General features: G+C 39.6%; 1 long non-coding RNA gene across 1 annotated transcript in view; it reads right to left on the bottom strand.

Moving 5' to 3' along the window:
- Nucleotides 1-9,665, bottom strand: part of LOC123355701 — a 29,163-nt gene extending 19,498 nt beyond the window's left edge. The window contains exons 1-2 of the long non-coding RNA XR_006575177.1: nt 9,557-9,665; nt 4,147-4,253 (exon numbers count right to left, since the gene is read on the bottom strand). This is a non-coding gene — a long non-coding RNA (uncharacterized LOC123355701). The remainder of the gene's footprint in view (nt 1-4,146; nt 4,254-9,556) is intronic.
- Between the last annotated feature and the right edge of the window lie 16,025 nt (nt 9,666-25,690).

The following is a 25,690-nucleotide window of genomic DNA, read 5'->3' as shown; positions in this document are numbered from 1 at the left end:
CGCTCCTGGCTGGCCTCAGTGAGGTCGGTCAGGGGCGCCTGGACAAAAATGGGAATGACTCCCCAGGTCATTCTCTTCTTTAAGTTTTGTCTAATGGAGAGTCAGTCCTGCCTAGAATATCAGGCAAGCCTACTAAAGAACCAGAGAGGCAAACAGCCACTCCGGGTCAGAGCCCCAGACATCCCACAGAAATGATGAGCTGTATGCCATTCTAGGGGGTGCTCCTGCAACAACCCCACCCATAGCTTCCCTCCTCCTCCACCCATCCTGGGCTACCGTGGCAGTTATCCCCTCATTTGTGTGATGAAGTAATAAAGAATGCATGAATAAGAAACAACACTGACTTTATTACCTCTGCAAGCAGAGATCAAAGTGGAGAGGGGAGGGTGGCTGGCTTACAGCGAAGTAGAATGAACCACCATTCTGCACTTGCTCAGCCTATAGCTGAAAATGGGAATCTGTGATAAGCACTAGGATAGAAGCACAGGCAGGACTGAATCTCCATTTGTGCGTGAGCCTTTGGTTAACACTGGTAAAATACAAAATGTCCCAGGATATGTATGTTGGGGGGCAGTTCTAAATGGCAGCTTAATTTTTTTATTTATAGCAAAATGTAGAGGTCTAAGTATTGGATTGTGAGCCCTGGTAGCAAAGGGTAGGCTGGGGTAGGCGCGACTGCACGGTGCTGCTGACTGGGAGAGTAGTCTGAGGCAGAAGCCTCCAGCTGGCTTGATATTCCAGGCAGGACTGAATTTCTATTACACAAAACTTAAAGAAGAGAATGACCTGGAGTCATTCCTATTTTTGCCCAGGCGCCCCTGACTGACCTCACCGAGGTCAGCCAGGAGTACCCACAGGACGATGATGACGGACACCAGCCGTACTGCACCATCTGCCGTCCGCAAGGCAAGGCAAGGGGATTCTGCTGTGTAGCACTGCAGCATCGCGTCTGCCAGCAGCATCCAGTAGACATTGAAAAAAGGCGATAAATTATTTTTTTCCCTTTGCTTTCACGGAGGGGGGCTGATGACATATACCCTGAACCACCCGCGATAATGTTCTTGACCATTCAGGCATTGGGAGCTCAGTCCTGAATTCAAATGGTTTTCGGAGAGTGCGGGAACTGTGGGATAGCTACATATGTCAGTCGCCCCTCCCTCCGTGAGCGTCCATTTGATTCTTTGGCTTTCTGGTATGCTTGTCTCAGCTCCTTAAGTTTCACTCAGCACTGTGTTGAGTCCCTGTTGTGGCCCTTGTCCATCATGGCCTTGGAGATTTTTTCAAATGTTTTGGCATTTTGTCTTTTGGAACGGAGTTCTGATAGAACAGATTAATCTCCCCATATAGAGATCAGATTAAGTATCTCCCGTACGGTCCATGCTGGAGCTCTTTTTTGATTCTGGGACTGCATGGTCACCTGTGCTGATCGGCACTCCATGCTGGGCAAACAGGAAATAAAATTCAGAAGTTCGCGGGGCTTTTCCTGTCTACCTGGCCAGTGCATCTGAGTTCAGATTGCTGTCCAGAGCGGTCAAAATGGTACACTGTGGGATAGCTCCTGGAGGCCAATACCGTCGAATTGCGGCCACACTAACCCTAATTCGAAATGGCAATGTCGATTTCAGTGCTACTCCCCTCGTCGGGGAGGAGTACAGATACCGGTATTAAGAGTCCTTTATGTCGACAAAAATGGCTTCATTGTGTGGACGAGTGCAGGGTTAATTCGATTTAACACTGCTAAATTCGACAAACTCGTAATGTAGACCAGGCCTGTGTTATACAGGAGGTCAGAATAGATTATTATAATGGTTCCTTCTAGTCTAGGGTGACTAGGTGTCCTGATATGATAGGTACAGTCCTGATTTTGGGTTTTTTTTCTTATATAGGCTCCTATTACCCCCCACCCCTATCCCGATTTTTCACAATTACTGTCTGGTCACCCTACTTGGAATCTATGAATAGCTGGAGAAAATTCTGAAAAGTTTTTAATTCCTTTTGGCCACAAAATATTTCCTATAAAGCTTCAGAACTTCCTGTATGAATACAAGTAATGAGGACCAAGTAGAAAAAACATCACTTAGAGCTTGGAATTTTTCTTGTGACTTAATCCCCTGGGGTATTGGAAATGGACATGAAACCTCTTAAATACCCTTTTTGCTCATATGATTGACAACCTTAATTTACTAGCTGCACTTCTTAGTTGTTGCAGCTGCAATAATGCAATAGAAGGATGCAGAGTTGACATGATATGGCATAGTTACCTTGGCAACAAAACAAACATAGCTATGGCATGAAATGCTAAGGGACTAGCTAGTGCTGGTGGATTCTCTCTTAATTCAAGAAAAAAAAAAGGCTTTCAATTCAAGGCAATTTATAGCTATTTAATAGAATACCTGCCTGTTACCCATCCCCAATGTTTATAATACATGGCTTTAAATGGTCATTATTAAAACTATGACTTGGAATGTATCACAGTTGGAAGATGGTCTACAAATATTTTTTATTAATTAAAAAATACCAAGTAAGTGTCCTAAATAAACAGGATAAACATCAGCCATTTATTTTGCCTTTCTTTCAGCTCTGTGAAGCTGAAACCCTTCCCTACCACAATTATAAATTCCTGCTTACTGTAACATCCCTGCATGCATGTTGCTGGAGTCTTCACACCCACCACTGAACAGTAGCATGAGTGAAGCTGGCCTATACTGGGTGTTTTTCATAATCTTATTCTATATAGTCATTTAGCAAATGCAACCCATTGCTACCAATTTGCAATGTATTTCTCCTGCAAAATTCTTCATACTACTATTCCCACGGTAGTAATTTTGTTTGTTTGACATTGTGGTGTTGAGTTTTTTCCATCATCATGACCAGAAAGCAGATTTTGCACCCGAGGAAATATATTTTGATAACATTGTAAGGCTGGTTTAGAATTTTCTCGTAGAACATACATGACCTTTTGTTAATAAAAACCAGATGTTCACAAGGAACGCTGAACTTTAAATAATCATAATTGGCAAAGAGTTGAAAAGAAAAAGAATTAAAGCTACAGCATTCCAGACCAAGGTATTTCAATTTAGAATGTACCAGATTTTCTGGGAATATCAAAATCATCTGGTTATTACTATTACTACCAACAATAACATTAGCTAGCTTTTATAAAACACTTTTCATCAGTACATCTCAAAGTACTTTACAGCCGAGGTTAGTATCATTATCCCCATTTTACAGAGGGGGAAACTGAGGCCCCAGAGAAGAAATTACTTGCCCAAGGTTACCTAACAGGGCCAGCAATAGAACCCAGGTATCCTGAGTCCCAATCCAGTGCTTCATCCACCAGGCCACATTGCTGGAGCCAAATTAGGCCAGCACATTACACACATTGTTCTGTTTCCTAGTTTAAGAGTTTACTCAGTTCCATTTACAGTCTGGACAAATTGTTCTTCACTGCATTGTACATGGTGTCATAATTTACACCTCTGCAAGAATGATGTGAAACGCTGCCACTTTGATTTGGTAGCTCTTCCCGTTCATCTTTAACAGTTGTAAATGATGGCACAAGGTGCAAGGCTCTGGGGAGTGAGACCCTGTCTGTCTAGAACGTTTTAGTTCCTAAAACCTGTAACTCATCTCAGCCCTAAGTGCTATCTTCTTTCTGTGACCAAATGAAGAGATCCTCAGAAGTTGATTTTAAGTGGCTGCTGACTCTTCCAAGTCTTCTTTCCTATTTTCTGCCTTGTTTCATCCATCCTCAAATCACACCAAAAAGTACTTATACCAACAGGTATGTAGCCAACAAGAGAGGCCTAATATCCAAACCATTTTAGGTTAATAGTCACCTAAAACAGCAAAATCAAATATAACTACCACCTTGAACCATAACTAAGAGTTATGGTTTGCACTAACCCAACACAAATCTGCTCTGCAGCACCACCTAGTGAAACTGGACCTGATTCTCCACCTTGCTCTCTTGCTTTTGTCCATTCACAACTGCCTCTGTGCATTGCACGGGCACAGAACCGAGAGTCAGGCCCAAACTGATGTGAACGTTCCAATCAAGTCTCCAGAGCGGTCATGCAAATGCGGCCATGACCCAAGGAACAGAAAAAAAAAGTGAAACAATATTTGGTAGAGGAAAGGACTGACCTGTCTTTAGTCTCCAGTGCTGTTCAGCAGTGAGATGGACATGGCAGCAAAGCATCAGAAGGGGTGTCATATCAGGTGGCAGACAGAAATTGTTGATCTTTGTGGGCCTGCCAAAAAAGAGAACAAAAAGTTTATGAATTCTAACCAACTGCTTGAAGTCTTCATTCTATACTGCACCTGCTGGTTGGAAACTCAGAGCTCTAGTTGCAAAAGGCAGGCAATTTTTCTTTTAACTGTGCTCTTCGAGTCGGGATGCATAGCCTACCTACTTCCCCACCACAGATGAGGTAACAAAGACTGACTTTTTATGGAAGATATCAGATTTTTTTTTATCTTGGAATTTGTTTCAGTAACAAACAAAACCTCTGCTCTAATTATAAATGTATATTTACTGAAATGCCCCTTACCTTCTTTATTTGGACTATTCTGCAAAAACACTGTACGTAATACTAGAGCTAACAGATATTTTTTCACTTCACACATCACATTTGAATGAGCAATAACTTTAGGACTAACATCCCCCACCTCTGTCTTCTGCCTTGACCAAAACTGGATCAATACTGCAAACTTAAGCCTGCCGTGTTCGGCAATTAAATGAGTACCACCAGCTGCATCAATCACTGTGCAGTTGAATTGATAATAGTAGGCACCCTTGAAATGTCACTTGCTATTCAGATTCTACTGTTGTGGATGAGTAAAGTTAATAATTCACCCTACAGCAACTCTGACAGAACACAAGGTGTTTCTGTTAGGACTTGGCACTCTCTTTTCTGTGGGCCCAATGACCCACAAAAATGGCACAAGAAATGCCATGCTGGATCAGAACAATGGTCCGTCTAGCCCAGTATCCTGTCTCCAACAGTGGCCAGTACAAGAGCTTCAGGAGGAGTGTACAGAACAGACACATTTGGAGAGATCCATCCAATGTTTTCTCCTCCCAGCTTCCAGCAGTTAGAGTTTTAGGGCTGCTCCGAGCATGGGGTTGCATCCCTGACCATCTTAGCTAATAGCTACTGATGGACCTATCCTCTATGAACTTATCTAATTCTTTTTTAAACCCAGTTATACTGTTGGCCCATGGCAGTGAGTTCCACAGGTTAATTGTGCACTGTTATTACTGCTTATTAATTTCAGTGGGTAACTGCTGGGAAAGTGTAAATAACATTCTCTACTCACTTTTCTACACCATTCATGGTTTTATAGACCTTCATCCTATCCCCCCACTGTCTCTTTGCTAAAATGAACAGCCCTAATCTTTTTAATCTCTCCTCATATGGAAGCCGTAATATAACTATAACTCTAATAAGGTTTTGCACTTATGAATCAGTTTTCATTCGAGAAGCTTGAAGCACATTGCAGACACTATGTAAGCCACACAAAAGCAACACCGTGTGCTATTTTATAGGTGGGAAACTTACACAGAGCATTGAAGTGATTTGGCCAAAATGACACAGAAAATCTCTACAGAGCCTTATTTTATTTAAGTTTTTTGAAAATACAAAGTGATATCTGGGCTAAGTATTATTATTCAGTGGCAAAGCCAAATACAGAACCCAGAAATCCTGACTCCCTTCCCCTCTCTTAGTTACTCTGTCTCTTCTGTATCAGTACAACTGAAAATATATGAAAAATTCTCTAATTACATATTCCAGGTAGAAATTAGATTACACAAGAGAAGCAACCAGGTATGTATTTTAAATATTGAAGGGCTAGCATTACATTGTTGGTTTTTGATTTTTTGGATTGGTTTGGACTGTATAGTCCAGTTTACTATTTTAGTTCATTCTAAACTTCAAGGTTCCATATGACTTGGGCTTTGATTAAAATCCTGGAATGACAACACAGCTGTATAAGGGCTTTTTGTCACTTTTTTTTTCTTCCTATAGAATGATGATTGTACCCAGTACCCCATATCCCAGCTCTGTAGGTTCCATATCAACCTGGACTGAGCAAGGGCAGGCTGTTGCTGCTATGACTTAATATGCCACAGGAGTATTACCCAGACAAACAGCACAAAGTACTAATCCTATGTTGACGGAAAGACTCCCATTGATTTCTATTGACTTTGGATCAGGCTCTGAACAAACAATACTTAACACTGCTAAAAATCTTTAAATGGCTTTTAAAAATCAATAGCACAGTGCGGATGTTTGTTGTCAATCTAGGAAAATGGTTATATAAATTAAATACATAAAGGAGTATGTCAAGATTAGGAAGAAAAGCTGAGGTTCAGTTGGGGTTAGCTAGTATACGTTAGCTAACCCAGGCCTGAACACAATCTTTTCCCTTGTGTTTACGGTTGACCTTGACCAGCTAACCTGAGATAAAAGGTGTTAAGTGGTATCCACACTAGGAAAAACCCTGAGACTTATAATGACCTAATCCTAACCTTTATGTGTAGTCTAGACAAACCTAAAGAGTGTATATCTTCCATAATCCACTCGTCCGCTAAAGAAATTGTTAAAAGAAGTAAAGAATCTGCTGCGAGTTTGCTCTGTTTAGACACATGAAGTGCTAGGTTGCCTATGACTACGTAATTCATCCTGAAGTTAATCCTCCATGCAGCTTTGAAGAAAGACAAAGAATTCAGAAGTGTAGGGAAGTGAAAAATACTATTCCAGTCAATATCTAGAAGAGGAGAATTATGGAACACCTCTCTACTTTATTTCCAACATGTGTGTGAAGATCAGTTCCACAATACACTCGAGCTTTTATTTTTAAATTATATTTTTGAATACCTAACTGGAAATTTATATGTACTTTTAGATTTGGAAGTTTTCCACTGTTTAAAAGCATACTATGTTTAAAGGTTTGAATGCAAAAAATCAGGGGAAAGAGAAGATAGTGGTGGTAGCAGCACAGATATTTTGACTGGCTCATATCTAACGAGCAGGGTTCTGTGGTGGGTAAAGAAAGAATGGAAATCTTTTACTATAAAGCAAGTGTGACACTGACTATTATAGCTTCACTTAAAAATATATTATGCCTGGAATAAATGAATATTCATTTTGATTAAGTCATTCCAAAAATCTCTGTAATGTAATTCTCAGAAAGCCTATGATGAAAGGTCTGCTGGCAGAGCTTCTGTAAGAATAATAGAATAAAAGTTCACATTTACTAAAAAAGCTTGAGTCAAACTAGAACAAAGACCAGCATTGTGCTTGATATGCAATTACCTTAAATATTTATGCATAAGCAAAGAAAAATCTTTAGAACATATATTGTTGCATGATTTTTTGGTTTTGAAATTAAACAAACAAGACTTGTTCTTCAAGAAAGAAATGTTTAAAAATGTAACAATCAAACTCTCATAATTTTAGAATAGAAATACTAGCTGCTGGATTTTTTTTCTTTTTCTATTTTAAATAGAAATATTCCTTTTGTGCCTGAATTCAAGATCTCACATACAAGAAACCTTCACGTATAATTCATAAGAGGTATATACGCTATAGGGAGTAATAAGCCAAAACACACATACATTAACGTTGGAGGGAATATATTTCAGAAAAGATTTAACTGAATCTAAGTGCCTTGTATTTCACTTGTTAAATACATTCTGTTGAGGGTGTTTTCTTTGTTATAGCTGTTATTTTTTGAATCCTTAGTGCATTATGGTACTAGCATTGCGCCAGCATCATTGGTTAAAAGCAGCTACAGTACAGTATAATTAAGAATCAATTCAGCCACAGTCAATATCTATGCTATTAGTCGTAACTCTGGAAGGTGGAGTATTGGTCTGCATGAGTGATTGCAATTATTTTGTACTAAGAGGGATTTGATCAGACAGTAATAATAAGTTTCACATCAGAACAGGAGGACTGGAACAATTTTTATAGTGGGGGTGCTGCAAACTCTGTATGTAATGGAAACCACTTCAAGCCAGGAGGTGCGGCAGGACCCCTAGTACCAGCAACTATGCATCAGAAGATTGTATAAAGAAGTCATTTAGAAAAGCTCACCCAGCTGACCAAAGAATTCCCTTTAAAGTAACATTTTACCAGAAAAGTGAACAAATGTCAAGTATAACACTCTCACAAAACAAGAGGAAAAAAGCCTTTTCAACATTAATTCAAAGAAAGTGCATTTTATATACAAAATTTTAATCTTCGCACTACTTTGGGATTTCTGATCATCACCAGGTTATCCAAAGGGTTAATGCCTCCTTTGAAGAGGGTAAACCACCATGTACTCTGCAACCACCAGACAGATCCTGACTCCTACTATCTAATAATGAATGACCTAACCACATTGATCCCAAATCAGCTGCCAAGAGCTCACAATCCCAGAGCTCAGCTTTTCAGAAATACGGATACATTTCATAAAAATGTTACATTTCAAGAGCATGGGACTTAACTTTAAGGCCTCTCATGGCACTGAACCAAGTCACTGAAAAGAACATCTTTCACTAAGGGACCAGGGCTTCCCTCAAAAGTGACATTTGACAGGAATGGTGAGATTGTCATCCTTGAAAGTCAAAGCTGAGAGAGCGGGAGAGATGGCTTGCTTGACAACTGGCCTGATCTTATGGATCTCTGCCTTCAAGACAAGATATCATCCCCATGGCCCTTAGAATAACATGCAAGGCATTCCTTCAGCCTAGCTTCCCCATAACAGCAACAAGAATGGAAGATAGAAAAGTGCGGTGAGGGGAAGGGAAGAACACACATCTACTAAATTAAAAATGTCTGGCAACCTCCAAGAGAAGAGAGAGAAATCTAGTACATGGCCGGGGCCTTGCTTTGCATTAGTTCTACTTTGAGAGGTGCTCCCAGACTACAGTGATGGATGTAAGATAAGAACCTCAATAGATGAGTGCCTAAACTGCATTGTCTGTCTAATTTAAGTTTCCACTTCCACAGTTCAACAGTTTGTCCAAGGAAGAGCTATAGAATTGGGCCCCTAAATGTTATGTTCTTTGTAGCAGGAACCATAATCTTCCTCTGTGTCTTGTACAGCACAGTGCACACTGATGACAACCCAATAATAAAAAAAAAGATTAATTTATACAGAAATGTATTTTTACTGGTAACATGATGCTGATTATTCTATTTCTATCAGCACTGATCAAGAGACACAGCTGAATGAGGACAAACATGGATGGATTTAAAGACAGGCTGCAACTTCATTAACTGAACACTGGGGAGTGGCCCTATCTGCCCTGTCTCCCAAATCCTCACATACCAGGCACTGAAGTGAGTCCAGGGATTTACAGGGCCCACCATATAACCCATCACACAGGTTGGACTATCCTCAGCCTACTACTAGGTTTATTTCTAAAATATCAAAACAAAACTTTTTTAAATTTTGTTTTTGAAACAATTCAGCAAAATCAACATGAATTCGCAGTGTTTCCGTAACATCAGATCTGCATTTTTCATCAAAAAAGTTACAGCCAAAAAATTTCGCCCACCTTTATTCTGGACTCTGAATGGACAGAAGGTGGGAAGCGCTATCAAAAATGTGCAATTACACATTCTAGTCTTTTCAGTTTCTCATTCATGGTTCTCATTCCTTATTAATAAAGACAAAATCATTTTTTTTTATCATTTGGATTTGGGATTAGAGAGCAGATATACTGTAGATAGTGTATTTGTGAACAAAGTTTAATGTCAGCACCTGATGATAAAATGTGTATCACCATAATTCACTTGAGTATTAGAATGATAATAAAACTACTCTGCCTGCCACTGTAGCTCCAGTATTATATAACCAAGCTTAAACCAAATGCATTATACAGTAGGTGCTTAGACACAATAGGTTGCTTACACATATTTCAGTTTCTAGAGGGAAACCAAAGCAAGCAAATCCCTGCCAATGACTTGTAAATATAAGAATGAAATGGTAAATTGTAGTTTACTACAGAATGTTTTTGCCTACAAGATATTTACATTTACTAGAGTAAATATTCCTGGTTCAGAGCAAACTCTAAAACAGCCTTGTAACGATCATCTGGCCCAGTAAAATGGCTTTTTTTTTACTTTGTTTTTCTAAGAGTGTTTTCTTAAAATTTGTTTTTAAAATACTGTAAACTACAGAATAATTGGATATGTATCTACTATAAATACCCCAAATAAACCTGCCAGTTAAAATGTGTGCTATTTTTACTTTTCTAATCATTTATTTAGTGTAAACTTTTTTTAGTGATGTTTGTATACTTTCAGAAAACATGTATTGTAGCATTTCAAACCCAGCAAGAGGGATGACAAAATGACCCTACCAAATGTCAGCAACACAAGTCTGTTGACAGGAAAGGTGAGTGCTTATTTTGCTTAACAACTGTAAATCCTATCTGGATTGTGCTGCTTGCTAAACCCTTCACATTCCTAGAACTGTTTCACTGACTGCTTTAATGGAATTTTTTAATGTATTCATTTAGAAATTCCATCTTGCTCCTTTTGGTGATCATGGGTCAAAAAAGTATTTTAAACAAAAAGGGGTATTTTGCAAATGAAAGTATTTGTTTTTGACTGAGTTGGTCAAGTAATAGCATGAAGAAATTATGAAGGTTTATAAATTTGGGGTGGATGTTTTTCCCCATAACACGACACTTTTAAAGAAAAGAATGAGATGTGGCAGGTTTTCATAACATGAAAACAAAGGAAAACCATATGTAAAACACCATTGGGTCCTGATCTCACAAAAACTATGCCCAGTATGTATAAAAATATGTTTTTAAAATATAAAATCAGATTTTTATTTAAAATACATATTTAAAAAAACTGTTTAAAATTAAATTAGAAATTATGACATCTTATAAGACCTAAAATTTACAATAATTGATTAAAATCAGGGCTGTCAAATAATTGCAGCTAAACGCAACTCAAAAAATTAATCATGATTAAAAAAATTAACTGCGATTAATCGGACTTATAACAATAGAATACCAATTATAATTTATTCAGTATTTTTGGATGTTTTTCTACATTTTCAATATTGATTTCAATTACAACACAGAATACAAAGTGCACAGTGCTCACTTTATATTATTTTTATTACAAATATATGCACTGTAAAAATGATAAACAAAATAATCAGTATTTTTTCAATTCACCTAATACAATTACTGTAGTGCAATCTCTTGATCATGAAAGTTGAACTTACAAATGTAGAATTATGTACAAAAAAAAACTGCATTAAAAAATAAAACAATGTAAAACTTGAGAGCCTACAAGTCCACTCAGTCCTACTTCTTATTCTGCCAATCACTAGGACAAACAAATTACAAATTTACAATGTCACCTGAAAGTGAGAACAGGCATTCACATGGCACTTTTGTAGCTGGCGTTGCAAGGTATTTACATGGCAGATATGCTAAACATTTGTATGCCCCTTGCATGCTTCGGCCACCATTCCAAAGGACGTGCTTCCATGCTGAAGATGCTCATTAAAAAAAATAATGCGTCAATTAAATTTGTGACAGTACTCCTTATGGGGAGAATTGTATGTCTCCTGCTCTGTTTTACCCACATTCTGCATATATTTCATGTTATAGCAGTCTCGGATGATGACCCAGCACATGTTCATTTTAAGAACACTTTCACATTAGATTTGACAAAAACACAAAGAAGGTACTGATGTGAGATTTCTAAAAATAGCTACAGCACTAGACCCAAGGTTTAAGAATCTGAAGTGCTGTTCAGAATCTGAGAGGGACAAGGTGTGGAGCATGCTTTTAGAAGTCTTAAAAGAGCAACACTCTGATGCAGAAACTACAAAATCCAAACCACCAAAAAAGAAAATGAACCTTCTGCTGGTGGCATCTGACTCAGATGATGAAAATAAACATGCATCAGTCCACACTGCTTTGGATCGTTATCAAGCAGAACCCATCAGCAGCATGGAAGCATGTCCTCTGGAATGGTGGTTGAACATAAAGGAATATATGACTCTTTAGCGCAAGAAGTGTGCAGTATTATCTCCTGCAAACTGTAAAAACCTTGTTTGTCTGAGTGATTGGCTGACCAAGAAGTAGGACTATAAAATTTTACATTGCATTCAAAAATAAAACAGTCTTTTTGTACATAATTCTACATTTGTAAATTCAACTTTCATGATAAAGAGATTGCACTACAGTACTTGTATGAGGAACTGAAAAATACAATTGTTTTTTTTACAGTGCAAATATTTGTAATAAAAAATATAAAGTGAGCACTGTACACTTTGTATTCTGTGTTGTAATTGAAATATATTTGAAAATGTAGTAAACATCCAATAGTATTCTATTGTGGTTTAACAGCGCGATTAATCACAATTATTTAATTGCTTGACAGCTCTAATTAAAATAATTTTAATAAATAAAAAAACATGCTGCATAAATGAGTACACCTCAATTTTCAATGAGCTAAGTGTGCTGCCTTTTCAGTTCTTTACAAAATCAGAGAAAACATCTAACTTTAGAGGCCAACTCAGGCTTTATAAACATATTATGGTCTCATGTACTGCAAAGTATCTATATTCTTTTCAGTACTCTGTATTTACAATGGAGTAAATGCAGGTATTTCTGTTTTTCCCAGATACATGTACTTTCAGTTTCTTTTGTGCAGAAAAACTTTTGCCCTTAATTACTTTCCATGTACCTAGCAGGTACAGAGAGGATATTTTCTTCATTTGTGCTAGTTCATTCAAACTTGAGAAAGCAACTGGAAGTGGGAAAACAAACTTTCCTACTTTTTTTTCTTCCAACCTATGAATAAAAGCAAGGTGAGAGAAGATGAGATCTACTAATTCTAAAACCTGAAGGACATAGGGCGAGAATATCAAACGTATTTAGGCACCTAAACCATAGATGCCTAGTGGGATTTTCAAAAGCACCTAACCCAGGCAGGCACCTAACTCCCATTGGTTTTAATGCCTACTGATTTCAATACCTTTGTTTCTGGTCACCATGGGCCAGATTTTCAATCCATCAATTCCCTAGCTACAAATTATATTCCCTCTGTTTAATAAATAAGTTTATCAAAAACTTTTAAAAAATAATATATCCAGTACATTTCAGGTAGTTTTACTTAACTAATAAAAACTATTTTAAAATGTTGGGTTTTTTTACATTTTTAATTGAATTCCAATCTCTATCCAGTGGGACAGAAATCCTGAGTAAAAAAAGAAGAATCTAGTAAAGAACGTTTTCTAACCTAATAAAAATAGGAATCTAAATAAAATGTTTAAAGACTTATATAACTTAACAATGAAATGTGTATAACTATAGGGTATCCTTCAGGTTAGCAAAAAGAAGTTCCAAAGTGTATAAAAGCTCTATTTGTTTGCAAATCAACATGTTTCAATGCTTATATCAACCAATTAACTTTTCTTTAGAAAACTAAAAAGTACAAATGCAAAACGAGATCTAAATCAATTGTATAAATTATTTTCTGCTTGCTGATATAAATGATTAAAATCCATGATTCAAACTGATTTGATTTTAAAGCAATCCATCCTGTTTATGACTGTGCTTATCTTTACACAGTGAGTAGTCCCATCAAGGACAAAGTTAAGCATATGTTAATCAACGAAGTCTTTGCAAGATGGGGCATATGTCAAAACAATGTTAAAGAGACACTACCAACCTGACAGGCCCAAGAATTACATTTACTTCCTTCTAAACATCCAAAGAAAATTGTAAAAGGACACTACCAAGTTAAAATTTTTACTTTTAAGTAGACAGTTTTCCTTACCTTTGGTTACTTAAATGATGAATAAAACATTTCTTTTCCACGATATAGGTAGTTTGTTTATGGAACTCTGCATGACCTTCTTAAATTAAACCTGGTATCTTTTATTCACTTTACTGAACATACATATTCTAACATGCACAGACAAGGGCCCTAATTCATGAAAGCATTTAAGAATGTGCTCCACTCTATCCCTGTTCAGGAAAACCCATAAGTACATTGTACAGACATACTTAAGGGCTTTCTTGAATAGGGATGAATTTAAATATGTGCTTAACTTTAAGCACACAAGTAGTCTCAATTACTGGCTTTAACAGGACTTACCACTTTCTTAAAGTTAAGCATGTACATAAGTGATTGCAGGACAGAAGCCTACGGTTCTGCCAGGGAATATAACCTATCTGGAAACAGATTCTGAGCCCAGTTTGTCCCTGGCTGACCATTCAAAGGTCAGAATTGACTGTAAGTGCTTCAGGGGTGGGACCATTTCTTCCTGTATGTTTGTACCATTCTTAGAAGAATGGGGCCCACTACTGACAGGGCCTTTGGGCATTAGTACAGTACAAACAGAGAAAATAATAAAAGGATTCCTTTCCCAGCAGCACAGTGCAGGAGGAAGGTAACTTTTCCTTATATTTCATCCCATTCTGACTGTTTTCAAGGTTCATCTCACCCTGTTTCTAATCAGTTTCATTGTCTGATTCTCTACATTAAACAGAAGGCTGTTTTATGGAAAGCTGGAATTATAACCTAAATGGACTTAAAAGCATCCCCTCTCCTGGGAAAGTGGCTTAGCTCCCAAAAATGGGAGCTAAGACATAAAGATAAATGAATTCTCCCTCTGGTAGGCACTCTACTAACATGAAACCTTGGACATTGTGCTTCTCCATGACTGGGGCCAGTCTGATGATTTACCACTCCACAACCTCCAAAAGGAGAAATCAGCATGAGTACTGCTGCTGGATAAAGAGGGCATCTAGCGGAGAGCTGATTCCTCCATTTCCACCAAAGAGAGACATGGTTCACCCTGGAGTTGCAGCACTTGCTGGAGCCCTACATCCCCACTTGTTTAGCTTGCAACTTACAGCCCTTGACAACAATGCATCTGCACCCGTGTAAGGGAGTGAAGAATTTGCCCCCCCCCATTTGAAAAGGATAATGCTCTGTTTTGTGGCAGCCCAACTGAGCTCAAAATTAGCTGCAATTCCTAGACACAGTGGGATGTGTTAGTGTGACACACTTCAAACACAGATTCAGTTCTTTGAAGGCACAGGATTCTTTATTACTGCAGATACTACAAACACTGGTACTGCAGAGGAGTGAGACACTCAGGAGTCTCTGTGAAACAGGGCTCAAACTAAAATGTCTCAAAAACACAATTCGCCATGGCTAAAAAACATGATTCAATAACCTCACAACGGCAAGCCACATGGTTTAAGCTTTTCTGCTCCTTTTATAGTACCTAGTGTTCAAGGCCTGTCATCACACAGAGAACAGCAGCAAACTGCAATTTAATTTTCAGTAACTACATATTCCTATTACTTTGAATCATTTTATATTTAGGCAATGAATGTTTTAGACCTCTCTAAAGCATAAGCTTATAGCACATGTGTATACTGCAGTGCAGAGAAAGACTCTGGGTCTGTGCAAAATAGGGCTTAAACTAAAATATCTACCCAAGCTACAACACTCAACAACAGAATTGCCACTTGTGAGATACATAAAACCAGGGCATCTGGGATGATCATGATCCCATACAAGCAGGAGAGGTTCTAGGAATTTTGCTGCCCAAGCACGGGGCGGCAAGCCGCGGGGGGCGCTCTGCCGGCACCTGCGGAGGGTCCGCTGGTCCTGTGGCTTTGGCGGACCTCCCACAGGCACCGTCCGCAGGCACGCCTGCGGGAGGTCTGCCGAAGGCGTGGGACCAGCGGACCCTTCACAGACAAGCCACCGAGGGCAGCCTGCCTGCCGCCCTCGCGGCGCCGGCAGAGTGCCCCCCATGGCTTGCCGCCCCAAGCATGCACTTGGCGAGCTGGGGCCTGGAGCCGCCCCTGCATACAAGTGGACAGCTAGTAGTGTGTACTGAGCACCCTTACAGATTTCCCAGGACAGCTACCTCAAAAACAGGACAATCCTTGGAAAACCTGGGCAGTGGTAGCCCTATTGGGAATACAGCAGCGGGTTGTCCAAGAAGTTCAACCATTGTGAAAATTTCAGTTATTAATGTAAGATCATATGACTCTTTTGTGCATGCCCAACATTAACACTGGATTTTTAGCCTTGTGTCACTTTGATCCAGATTCTGTGCATAAATTTGTCATCCTTCCAGGGACAGCAGAACCAGAGTGGTACAGGTGAGAATGGGACCCAGAGGCCTGGAGTGGCCACATGGGGGCCCAGTATTGGGTTGGGGAGCAGGTAGGAACCCCAGAATCCGCCTTCCCTGTTTGGAGCCAGCTCCCTGCCAAATCTCAGTAGCTCCCCTCATTCCTCCTTCACCCCCCAATTTGAAGGGGCTCTCACCCCCCACATTCTTCTCATTGGTTTTGATAGGAGTCACTCATACTCAATGGATGGAGGATTGGGTCTGTAGATTAGAGAGTCATTAACATTAAACATGAAAATTAGACAAATCAAGTACTTCTTAGTACCAGTAGCTTCCCACAGAAGAGCACTGTGAAATAAGTTATTCACATGCTGTTTCTATCGCATATATAGCGCAGGCTAAGTACATTCTCTGTCCCTCTGGAGCCCTGTTATCATGCGGGGAGGGCGTCCTCTCTTGCCTTCAGCAGTGATTTCAGAACATTTTTATCCGTTTCTTTTATCCTTTGAGTTACAGATTAATTTAAACATCTTGAGAGGAACAGATACTTGCAGCAGAGATGAAGGGATTGACAGAAGGCCTGGAAATGGTAATGAAGAGAGCCAAGTAACTGACACAGTAGAGAGCTTGCCGAAAACAGAGAATCCGAAAGGAGACAAAAGACAGAAGGTGGATGTGAGAGAGAAGGTTTCCAAGACAGAAACAACAAGCCATGTACAATATATACACAATATGGTTTCTAGTATGTTGTACCAAGTGCTCTGTGCTCATTTTTTGTGATACAAACAAGACTCTTTTATGATAGGCTGCATTTCTAAGTTAGATACATTATGGGTGTGTGAAACCCCACACATTTAAAACTTTTTTTCCTGTTCTTTATACATTTCACTCCTGCTATAACAGTCAAACGAACACATTGTCTTTTTAATTTAGTATGCTTTACAATGTATGAATAAATTCATTTAAATTGTCATCTCCTTCCCCACCTCCCGCCCCAACTACTTCACTCATTTATTCTATGTAAATCATGTCATTCTCAGATGGCAAATTAAAGTTGACAAGAGTTCTCAGCTTTGACTTGAATTCATCTCACTTTTCTCACCAGTCCAAGAAAGTGAGAGGGAAACAGACATGTCACCCACCACCACCACCATTTTCTTCAAAGCAAGAAATTTAAACAGGGAACACATTCAGGATTAGTGGGCAGAGGAGAGTGTGCCTTTACTATCAACACTGTAATTGCCTACCTGAATCAAGGAGAAAAACACCAATAGCACAATAGAAAGCAGTTAACTCTCGTCTGTGAGTTTTGGTTTCACCCAGATGGCACTGTTGGTGAGTATTTCAGTTGATACAAATCAGATTTCCTTCACAGGACTGAGATGGGGCAGGGGAAGAGGGAAAAGGAATCTTATCTTTGTGGCTCCTTTTAGTCTTATGATGGATATATGAAGCATAGTAAATGGCTGTTGACTAAGAAGATTTTACCAAATGATTACACTCTTCCTTTATTTTAACTTCCCTCAGATTTGCTCCTTTACCTACTGTGATCCCAATTGGCACCCATACTGTAGTATCCCATAGGTTTACAGGGCCTCAACAATCGAAGCTTGCCACATCACCAGTGAAACTAATCCCATTAGCCCTTATAATTACTATTGACACTAACTGCAGCTGTGAGCCAAATTGATCACACAGGGGTGCCCACAATAACAGCGTCACTGCCAGCCACGTGCAGCTTAAAAAACCCCAACAAATTACAGTTTCAGCAAGGAAGTTTCTTTGAAGCCCAACTTAACATGGCAGGGACAAAAACTAAACATTGGCATTTTCTTCAACATATTTCTATTAAATGAAACAAAAATAAACCCTTTACCCAAATTCTGAAAGCTCTTGCGCCATTAGGTAAAGCAAGAGTGGATTGCGTTGATAAGGTGATATAGATTCTTGCACATTTATGTTACTGGTGTTATTCCAGTCCCAGGGTAACATTTTTCAAAAGCGTCTGAATGATTTGGGAGCCTAATTCCCATTGACATTCAGTATTAAATTTATCCTGATGATACCCTGACTCCAACCCAGCCTCATCTGAAAACAATCTCCCACCTGCTGTCTTCTTCCACATTATGGGTCAGGTTGGGAGTTGGGCTCCTAACTGCCCTTTGTGCCTTTGACAATTTCTCCCTTAAGTCACTGAGGCACTTTTGAAAATCTCCTCCTAGGTCAGTGAGCAAGAGTAGTAACCAGCTCACATTTGTTCAGTTGCCTCAAGTCCATTGAGATGGCAACTAGCTCTCCTGTGGGCAGTCTTAATGGACTCCAAAAAATGGAACAGACCTGGACAATGAACTCTTTTAAACCCAAAGAGGGTCCCTCAAGGCCAAGGTTGAAGCATTTCATTTAAATGGTATAGGGAAGCAAGCATTGCTCCTTTCTACACTGCATTTACTCAGTGGCAGAAAAAAGGATTTTACCCATCAGGGCTGTCATCACAGCAATTTTCATATGGCTTTAGTTTCTGTGAAAGGTAACTTTTAAAGAGTCCAGTCCTGCAGAAATAGGCTACACCTCCAGCGTGCTCACTGATGAAAGCAGGCAGTTGGCATTTTATTGCCCATTGCCAGTATTTTTTACTTTTTGCTGCTATTAATCAGATGTTATTTTACTTACAAACGACATTCAGAATTATCATTTGGACAATTTTAGGCTCATTATTCAATCTTCCATACTAAGGGTTACAGAATGTGCTTGCTGTGCTATTGTCTCTTGCAATTTTGTCACTGAATTAGACTCAAAACCAATAGTCAGACAAATCATACAAGATAGTTTCTTTTAAGGACCAGCCATACAACTATACATTTGAAAGGAAATGCCCCCTGGGAGCCAGTGTGTTCAAAAGAGTTTTATTGCACTTCACAACCTCTTCTACAACACTAACAAAAGTGTATAGGAGGATGAGAGCATAGACCAAAAAAAAAAAAAAAAAAAAAAAAAAAAAAGGATCAGGCTCTGCTGAATGTTATTGTCTGACAGCCTTAGAACAGCAGGTAATAATAATAATTGAAGCCTGTTATAAAGTACATCCTACATTTCAAATGCTTTTGTATCACGACAACCTAGCAGCTTCAGCTAAGGTCTAGCAGAAGTCTTCATGTTGTGTATCTATATTAATGTTTAGAATCTGTACAAAAACATCTGATAAGTATTATTACAGTGTGCATTTCATAATGCACTAAACACACAGTATGGAGTCTATACATTTAATATCAATGGGATAGATCATCCCCTCCATTCTTAAAATCTTTGGAGAGGAAATGTGAACAAGGATTATTATCATTATTTTTTTAAAACACTGCTTACCTCCAGGAGGAGATGAATAATAGGGGTTTTAATACAAGTATACAAAATAAAGAAAGCTAAAGAGAAGGCAGATAGGGCCTATTCTTATATAACAAGGGGACATTTGATTAAATTCAATAGTGAAAAAAAGTCAGATATAAAGAAATACTTTTTCCATACAACTAGCACACATGAGTGGGACTCATTGTGACAAGATCCGTCTATCTCAGGTACTTATATGGATCTGGTTATTGTAATATCTGAGCACCTCACAATCTTTAATACATTTATCTTCACAATCACAGCTTGGCAAATAATTGATTTTTTCAGTACAGCCAACAAACCAAAAGGTCAGGGGAAAATATTTGGAACTCCTCAGCAAGCTAGAAGAGTCCATTTCAGCCCAGCTTCAGAAAAGGAGAGGGGGGTCCCTCCCTCTGTATAATGTTTAGCCCACTGGTACGGCACTTTCCTGGGATGTGGGACACCCAATTTTGAATTTCCATTCAGCGATAGGCTGTGGTCCTTGCCAGTATTTTCATAACCAGAAATAGCTCTTAACAGCAACCAAGTCTTAACGACCTTTATTTTGCCCAGGCATAAAATGTGGTTTTACTCTGAAAAGTTACATTGTAAATACACTCTTACTCAGAGGGGACAGTATATTCATTGTCTTTAGAATCATATTTCCCTACTAAGTGAAAAAATACATTTTTTTAAACTTGTCAGAAAGCCTTGACAGTTCTGGGAGGAGGAGGTGGATTCTATTATAGCTTGCATATCATCAGCAGAATTGTTAACTAAGGTCCAATTAGAGGACCAAAAATCTACTTTTATTTCTGTAGCTTTCATCACATTAAATTTGAAGACAATAGGATTGTACAGGTGTGGAAATCTGGGCAGAATCTGACATACCAAATTTTTGTTAGTGGTGATTATGATAGTCCAGAAAGAATTTAGCTTGACTTTCAGATCCTAGGTAGAGTTTGCATTGGTGGCCACTAAAAAAACACCAACATCATTTTACTTGAATACTGAGCTGGAATCATTAAGAAATAAACACACACCTTCACAATACAAAGACAAACCACACTTTAAATGTAGCAAATGTAGAAAGAAATGTCTATGGAGAAAATAAAATGAAACAACCCTGGACACAAATACAGACAGAGTAGGAAAATACCTTCCACGTTTTAAATAATCTGTTATGTAAAGGTAATCTTGTATTAGCACACAGTAGCACAATTATGTTTTTAAGCACGCACCTTAAGTAAGAAGTAGACCTCTCGCATACTTGGTTGTCCTTACAATGATCACTTAAAGATCACTACCAAGATAACACTTATAACTTGATTTCATATTTGTGCTATCAGGAGGAAAAACACATTAATAGTTAATGAATATTACAGACTTAATTATGGATTTCAAACACACTGTACAAGTTTGGTAATGACAATCAGTGGGTTTATCATAAAATTAATGCATCTTGCAAGTCATTTGATCTGCCTCACAGACATGAGACAACTCCTGATAAAAAAAGTCAAGGGGGCTCTTAGGGCACATCTGTTCAGATTGTTTTCAGGTGTATTATTGTGGCTGCTGCCAGGTGAATAATAGCATCACTTCTTTATTATCTATGAAAGGCAACAATTGAACTGGAGAGCTGAATTACTCTCATAGTTTTGATCAAATTTGGATCACAAAGGGTTCACTTCACTCAGTAAACAAGGCAAAGTCTACTCCCAGTACACTCTGGCTACGTCTGCATTGCATGCCACTGGTGGCAGCATATAGGCTCGGTGTAGCTACACATCACAGTGAAAAGCAGGCTGCTCCCAACAATTTGCAGATGGTGAATCCACCCCAGCTATAGAGCGCCCCACTGTTCAGACTTAATGCTGGTGGTATGGGGAGATGCTAGGGAGGTGAAATCCATACCTTTGGCCCAGGGCCAGCAAGCAGGACTTCTGCACAGTGTCCCCATCTCCCTTATCAGCTGTTATTAAAGCCTATGGGTTGGAACAGTAGCCATAATTCCTCTGTGCCACTGGCAAAGGATTTTTGGGTCACTCTTTCCAAGAATACATGCATTTCTTGGGCCTTCCTCTAGCCCACGTCCCTTGTGGCTTCTCCAGCAGCATATGAAGGGCTGGTCCAAGAACATTTTCTGTGGTATGAGTGGGTGCGCAGGAGCACTGTGTGCCTGGTCCATCTGTGGTCCTCCTACACACACCCCTTTGAGCGTCTTAATTGGTGCAGGGGAGCTTTCAGTGATGCAAAGGGCCCTGCTCCTGCTCTCTGCAACATGGGGGAAGTTTACCTAAACAGAAAAAGTTCACTGAATAATTTATTGGGCTATCTTTACTCAGCAATATCTATGGGCTAGTGACAATACCTAGAAAAGTCTTGCAGCGAGTGATGAAGTTTTATTAAGCCTGAGAGATATTAATGTGACAAATCTTGACATCCTTATTCATACAAGACTCCCGCTGATATAAGAGGAACTAGGCCTGAGGTAGGACTACAAGTTGGTTCCCAAAGTATTCTTCTTTCTGACTGTGTTTTGCACCTTCCTTAAAATAAAAATGTTTTAAATGGGCAGGGAGGGAGGAAAGTAACCGTGGGAAACGTCTTGAAAGCAATGGAGCATCTGCTCTTGTCACAAACTCAGCAGCAGCCAGTAGCAGTAGCTATTTTGTTCCAGCAAATTCACCTTGTTTTAGAATCAGGGACATTTGAGATGTGAAAGATCTAATAGGTCGTTTACTCTAGCTCTCTGCCAGTGCAGGACTGATAGGAGGCATTTAGTTACATTACAACATCTCTGTTTTTGCTGACCCCCTCTAAATTTTCTGTTTTTCACAATAATGTGTGCTCCCCATTCCTGGATTTTACAACTAGACCCATCTATGAAAGGCCTGAGTTCTTTCAGACCTTCAGAGATGCCATGTACCAGTATGTACAGAGTCAAAAGAGACACAGCAAGAGCTGTGGTGTTCATTTGACCTGCTGCAATTCAGAAACTGTGCATTCTGCTAGGCAAAGTGCTTTATTTCCTTCATTCACTTTAGCAACAACTGCTTGAACTATTAATGGTATTTTTTTCAGGTGCTTAAATTTATTACCTCTTTTAATACCTAGAGCATTAGTGTTGTCAGAGATGGGTGAGTTGATTCAGTAAAAATAAAATCTCTTTTGAGCCCCCAAATCTTTAATCATTTCTGGAACTGAATTCAAACTGCACCCTTTAATGGTTCTTTTTAGAGTCTCTACTCAGGCAAAGCACATACTGAAGTCAATAGGATTGAATAAGGATCATAAGATCAGGCCTTCAATCATCCATAAGGAAAACAAAAATGCTTCATTTTGGTTGTGATTTTTTATGAATTTGCTTACCTTTGTGAGCTTGACTGGTTGGCTTTTCCTTGCATATTTTTTTTTGTCTTAATGATTTATGGATTCCAGAGAACACTGAAAATATCAGGGCTTGTGTGTTCTACTCAAATTATGTCAGGCTCAATAAAACGATGATTCAGAATCCCTGGCAATTCCTGAAATATCTTTAAATCTACAAGCTAAGGTTAACATCAAAAGAAAAGAGAATATTAAAAAAAGGGATGACACTAAAAAAGGATCTGCTCCTTAAGATATAGATGACATAAATGACTCTCTATTTAAAAATCTTCAGTTGTTGGTTTCTACAAGATACACAAAAATGTAGGTTCCTGAAAAAAAACATGAAAAAATCACTTTCAATGCAAAGCAGAGATAAGTAAATATTACTTTGTTGCATACAGCTGCCTGTGCACTGACACTGGGTTACCTTTAAATAATATATCGAAGCGATGTAAATTTTATTTATTTATTTATTAGCCCTTTAAAGGAACATTTTTTCCAAGAGCCAAATCAAATACCATTACAAACTTCAGCATAATATTTCACTGACTTTTCTTTTTAATGGATATTTAAGGGAGTTTCTGTGATAGCACAAATATATAATACACACCACCACAAGAAATGCAAATGTTTCCCATGAAGCAGTGTGTCAAGTGATCAGAGCAAGCTACCAGAGTCAGGACTCTTAGATTTTGTCCTAGACTCTACCAATCTTCTGCTGTGGCACTGTGTGCAAATCCCTTACTTTATCTCTGCTTGAGATTTCCCATGGGTAAAATGATTATATTAACTCCCAAGCAGGGATTATAAAAAATTCTAAATAAAATTTGAAAATTCAGGGCTAAAATTGTGCCACCTTAACTTACGTGGAGTAGTACTTTACTCCATGAGTGATTCCTTCCTGTGGAATAGCGAGCTACTCAACATGAATGAGCATGGCAAAGTCAGACCTTTTATCACTTATGAGGAAACTTCAAAATGGCCAGTGTCCCAGTTCAATTCAGGAAAAAACCATAAACAGTTAGGGCTTCTTTCTGATCTCATTGTTCATTAGGAATACATCCAGGGAAGTCAGTGTAGTTAAAATGATGTAAAAGACAGTGTAACAATGAAGCCCAGTTTATCCTGAGCTTATCAGTGCTCGCCAATGGAATGTCTACACTACAAACTTAAGTTGACCTGCATTAGGTTGACTTAAAGCCACAGCAATAATCATGTCCACATAGACCGCCTTCTGTTGGTGGTGCGTATCCTCACCAAGGCCTTGTCTACACTACAAGACTATTTCGAATCTACTTAAGTCGAATTTGTGGATTCGACCTTATGAAGTCGAATTTGTGTATCCACAGTAAATACACTAATTCGAATTTCTGAGTCCACAGTAACGGGGCTGGCGTCGACTTTGGAAGCGGTGCACTGTGCTGCACTGGTAGACCATAGGGGACGTTTTACCAACATCTTCGTTGGGTGGGCGGGCAAGGTTCATGACGCGCGTGTGTTCAGGAACTCTGGTCTGTTTAAACGCCTCCAGGCAGGTACTTTCTTCCCGGACCACAAAATAACGGTTGGGGATGTGCAGATGCCTACAGTGATCCTCGGGGACCCAGCCTACCCGCTAATGCCCTGGCTCATGAAGCCCTATACAGGCGCCTTGGACAGAGAGAAGGAACTCTTCAACTACCGGCTGAGCAAGTGCAGAATGGTGGTGGAGTGTGCTTTCGGACGTCTCAAGGGGAGATGGCGGAGCTTACTGACTCGCTCGGACATCAGTGAAAAGAATATCCCCGTAGTTATTGCTGCTTGCTGTGTGCTACACAATCTCTGTGAGAGCAAGGGCGAGACCTTTTTGTCTGGATGGGAGGTTGAGGCAAATCGCCTGGCTGCAGTTTACGCTCAGCCAGACACCCGTGCCGAGAGAATATCCCAGCGGATATCCCTAAGCAAGTTTCCTCGGAGAGCAGGGTAACCTATGACTCTCCACTTGCTTTCAAGAGAAACTGACCCTGGGCCTGTGTCTGTATGTGTCGATTTCGATCTGCTGTTACATACCCCGTTCTCCAAGTTTCCCCCACTTCCAAAGCACGTTTTAAAGCAAATTAATTGTAACACTCATTATTAATAAATCTTTGTTTTACTTTGCATTTCTGTTCAGGTGTTGAAACATGGACGCATACTGTGCTGGGCACGGTGTGCACTGATGTACAGACCGCTTGTTCCATAGAGGAATGACATCCTCCTGCTCCTACATAGGTCTCTGGGGTGGGGGACGGTTGCAAGTGGTTGTGCATGAAGGGGAGGGATTGCAGGAAGGGGTGGGTTTGCAGGAAGGGACGAGTGGTGCCTTCTTTGGATAGGGGTTTGGATGATGGCAGTGGGCTGCGGGTTTGGGCGTAGGAAGGGGTGAGGGGTGTGGGGGAAGGGTGAGTATCTGTCCGTGGATGAGGGCTCTTGTTGGGGCTCAGGGCAGCGGAGAGGCTCGTTGCTACGGTGGAAGTGCATGGTAAGGGCAGCGTGCCTTAACATTAAGGGGGTGGCAGGCGCTAGGACCCTGGACAAGCATACATATCACAGAATGACCTGGGGCAGCATACACCACACAGAGTGACCCTGGTGCCTACTGACTGCAGTGTGTGTGTGCCCTGCAGTTGATCATGGCCCCAAGTCTGTACCCTGGTAATGTAGGCTATACCGTGCAATTATAAATCCCCTCCCCCCCCATACACAAAAAAATCCTCTGACACGAAAGACGTGACCGAAACAGTGAATAACAGCAAACAGCTTTTAATAATCTAATACACACTGGGGGGATGAAACT

The sequence above is a fragment of the Mauremys mutica genome, chromosome 24 (genome assembly GCF_020497125.1).
Source record: "Mauremys mutica isolate MM-2020 ecotype Southern chromosome 24, ASM2049712v1, whole genome shotgun sequence".
Lineage (NCBI taxonomy): Eukaryota > Metazoa > Chordata > Testudines > Geoemydidae > Mauremys > Mauremys mutica.
Note: the sequence above shows the minus strand (reverse complement) of the source record. Positions and strands in the feature narration are given on the sequence as shown.